The following is a 4,803-nucleotide window of genomic DNA, read 5'->3' as shown; positions in this document are numbered from 1 at the left end:
CGAAAGCCAGGTAGTTGGGAATGCATGAAAAGATGAAAATATGATGGTTGTAAGCCTCGTCCTGCTAAGATAGTAAGCATAAATACGAATAAGAAGAAAAAACAATTGATATGCGATGCTGTGTTCTAATTTCTGAGTCCTAGGTAATTACGAAAGACAGATAGTGAAAAAAAAATCCATTAAACGACGAAACAGGAACACGAGATAGTCATTACCACGATCTATTACCACATTCTAATACCATATTCTATCACCATATTCTAATACCACATTCTATTACCATATTCTAATACCACATTCTATTACCATATTCTAATACCACATTCTATTACCATATTCTAATACCACATTCTATTACCATATTCTAATACCACATTCTATTACCATATTCTAATACCACATTCTATTACCATATTCTATTACCACATTCTATTACCATATTCTAATACCACATTCTAATACCACATTCTAATACCACATTCTATTACCATATTCTAATACCACATTCTATTACCATATTCTATTACCACATTCTATTACCATATTCTAATACCACATTCTAATACCACATTCTATTACCACATTCTATTACCATATTCTAATACCACATTCTAATACCACATTCTATTACCACATTCTATTACCATATTCTAATACCACATTCTAATACCACATTCTATTACCACATTCTATTACCATATTCTAATACCACATTCTATTACCATATTCTATTACCACATTCTATTACCATATTCTAATACCATATTCTAATACCACATTCTATTACCATATTCTAATACCACATTCTAATACCACATTCTATTACCATATTCTAATACCACATTCTAATACCACATTCTATTACCACATTCTATTACCATATTCTAATACCACATTCTATTACCATATTCTATTACCACATTCTATTACCATATTCTAATACCACATTCTAATACCACATTCTATTACCACATTCTATTACCATATTCTAATACCACATTCTATTACCACATTCTAATACCACATTCTATTACCATATTCTAATACCACATTCTATTACCATATTCTAATACCACATTCTAATACCACATTCTATCACCATACCACATTCTATTACCACATTCTATTACTACATTCTATTACCATATTCTAATACCACATTCTATTACCATATTCTAATACCACATTCTAATACCACATTCTATTACCATATTCTAATACCACATTCTAATACCACATTCTATCACCATACCACATTCTATTACCATATTCTAATACCACATTCTAATACCACATTCTATCACCATACCACATTCTATTACTACATTCTATTACCACATTCTAATACCACATTCTAATACCACATTCTATTACCACATTCTAATACCACATTCTATTACCACATTCTAATACCACATTCTATCACCATACCACATTCTATTACTACATTCTATTACCACATTCTAATACCACATTCTAATACCACATTCTATTACCACATTCTATTACCACATTCTATTACCACATTCTATTACCATATTCTAATACCACATTCTATTACCACATTCTAATACCACATTCTATTACCACATTCTATTACCACATTCTATTACCACATTCTATTACCACATTCTATTACCATATTCTAATACCACATTCTATTACCACATTCTAATACCACATTCTATTACCACATTCTATTACCACATTCTATTACCACATTCTAATACCACATTCTATTACCATATTCTAATACCACATTCTATTACCACATTCTATTACCATATTCTAATACCACATTCTATTACCACATTCTAATACCACATTCTATTACCACATTCTATTACCACATTCTATTACCACATTCTATTACCATATTCTAATACCACATTCTATTACCACATTCTAATACCACATTCTATTACCACATTCTATTACCACATTCTATTACCACATTCTAATACCACATTCTATTACCATATTCTAATACCACATTCTATTACCACATTCTAATACCACATTCTATTACCATATTCTAATACCACATTCTATTACCATATTCTAATACCACATTCTATTACCACATTCTAATACCACATTCTATTACCATATTCTAATACCACATTCTATTACCATATTCTAATACCACATTCTATTACCACATTCTAATACCACATTCTATTACCACATTCTATTACCACATTCTAATACCACATTCTATCACCATACCACATTCTATTACCATATTCTAATACCACATTCTATTACCATATTCTAATACCACATTCTAATACCACATTCTATCACCATACCACATTCTATTACCATATTCTAATACCACATTCTAATACCACATTCTATCACCATACCACATTCTATTACTACATTCTATTACCACATTCTAATACCACATTCTATCACCATACCACATTCTATTACTACATTCTATTACCACATTCTAATACCACATTCTATCACCATACCACATTCTATTACTACATTCTATTACCACATTCTAATACCACATTCTATCACCATACCACATTCTATTACTACATTCTATTACCACATTCTATTACCACATTCTATTATCACATTATATAAAACAGTGAGCTACAATATCAAGTCAGGTCGCTAGGAAAACAAAGTGAAAAAAAAGAAGAAGCGATAAATAGGCTTAGTCGTAAGTGTTATGTTGTTGCCAAAGAGAGAGAGAGAGAGAGATGAGGTAAGCAGCAGGAGGTAGTCACGGATATAAAATAAGTGAATGGCAATCAAGTTGGAACACACACACACACTCACTCTCTCTCTCTCTCTCTCTCTCTCTCTCTCTCTCTCTCTCTCTCTCTCTCTCTATGAAGGGAGTGGCGGGGAGGGTTACAAGTCTCTCTTTAGGCAACTTTATGTAGGAAAAACAAGAAAGAGTTAATAGCAATGCCTTCGATTTACTTAAGGATTTCTGAGCCACTTACATAACACACACACACACACACACACACACACACACACACTTACTAACACTTACTAACACACACACGTACATACTGAGTAGCAACAACAGGCAAGGAAAGAAAGATAATGTGATAAAAGCGAAAGTTGAGAAAGAGAAACAAACATGGAAGGAAGGAGACGAGAGGAAGAGGAAGAGATAGAGAAGGAAAACAGGAAGAGGAGGAGAGATAGAATGGGAGACAGGAAGAATGATAGATAAGTAAAAAAAAGAATAGGAATAAGGAAAAATAATTATAATGAAGACGAGTAAAAGTCATGGTTTCAATTATTTTTTTGTCTTTTAATTTGCAGGCAGAGATTTTATTAGAGAGAGACGTGCTTGGCTTCTTTCATCTTAGATTAAGCGCGACATTACATTGAAAGGTGACCATGTTGAGAGAGAGAGAGAGAGAGAGAGAGAGAGAGAGAGAGTACTAAAATCATTCCCTTCTTATTGTTATCGGACGTGTTATGCATTGTAAGGTAAAATGCTCTCTCTCTCTCTCTCTCTCTCTCTCTCTCCAGTCCTTGCCCTTGACATTGCCCCTCCTCTCTCTTCCCTCTCTTTCTCGTATGTCACCTACACTCTTCGCCCTTTCCACCTCTCCTTGTTTTTCACTCACACTCGTTTCACTCTTACAGACAAGGTTATACAAAGGAAGAAGGTGAGGAGTCTGCAGGAGGCCGGTCACACTATACAAGGCAGCTCCTGTAACCCTAACCCATCTAACTATTCACAAACTAATCTAAACTTTTATTGAATGCATATGTCGTGTTGGCACTCAGATCATGACTCCCACGCCTGTTCCACTCATCCACCACTCTGTCAATGCACCAGTTCTTGCCTGTCTTTATTGGATCTATGTTAATTCAACTTCTCATTGTTACATGTCCTACTCCGGATTTCTTACAACCAAAACCTTTTCAAAACTTCACTCAAATTTTAAAGTCCTTCATCCATTTATAAACTTCGATCAAGTCTCCTCGCACCCTCCGCTTTTACGGAGAATGCAGATTTAAATGTTTATGTCTATGTCTTTATTGAATCTAAATCTATTCAACTTAATTTCATTGCTATGTGTCCTACCCGGCTTTCCTACCACCAGAACCTTATCATGACAACAATTAAGTAACAGGTATACCAATGTTTTTTTTTCTTCATTCGTTATGGTTTATTAATTTCAAGTGTAAAATAGTTATGTACAGACTATTATGACTATTCCCCATAATGTGAGTAATATTTTGATAGGTTTGCTGGCTTTGGTGCGGTTATGATAGAGTTCTGGTGAGGTTTTACATGTATATTTCTTATCTTATGTTGCTTCAATGTGCATTACCTCTGTCTGTTTGTCTATTTGTCTGTCTGCTTGTGTTCATCCATTTATAAACTTCGACCAAGAATCCTCGCACCCTTCGCCTTTCTAGTTCAGGTCTATCAAGGGACACTAGGTCAAAAGGATGCCTCAGGAGTTCAGTAGGTTACACATGGCTCCTTCTAACCAGTTCTTTTCACCATCTGGCCTCGCTATCCATAAATTTTGGCTATCTAACCATCTGGGAGTCCCGTCCATTAATATATCTGACGTCCATTGGGAACTTGTGACCGTGTTGGTGTTTTAACTAGGAAATGCCTGCTTCGTTTGGTCAAGTAATTCATTTTTTTTCATATATATATTTTTTTTACGGTATAGGAGGCAACTTAAGGAAAAAAAAGAGGAGAGGAGAAAAGAAGAAGAAGAAGGTGAATAATAATAATAATAATAATAATAATAGTAATAATAATAATAATAATAATAATAATAATAATAATAA

Source organism: Eriocheir sinensis, chromosome 30 (assembly GCF_024679095.1).
Source record: "Eriocheir sinensis breed Jianghai 21 chromosome 30, ASM2467909v1, whole genome shotgun sequence".
NCBI lineage: Eukaryota > Metazoa > Arthropoda > Malacostraca > Decapoda > Varunidae > Eriocheir > Eriocheir sinensis.
The sequence above is the reverse complement of the archived record's forward strand: the minus strand, read 5'-3'. Positions refer to the sequence as shown.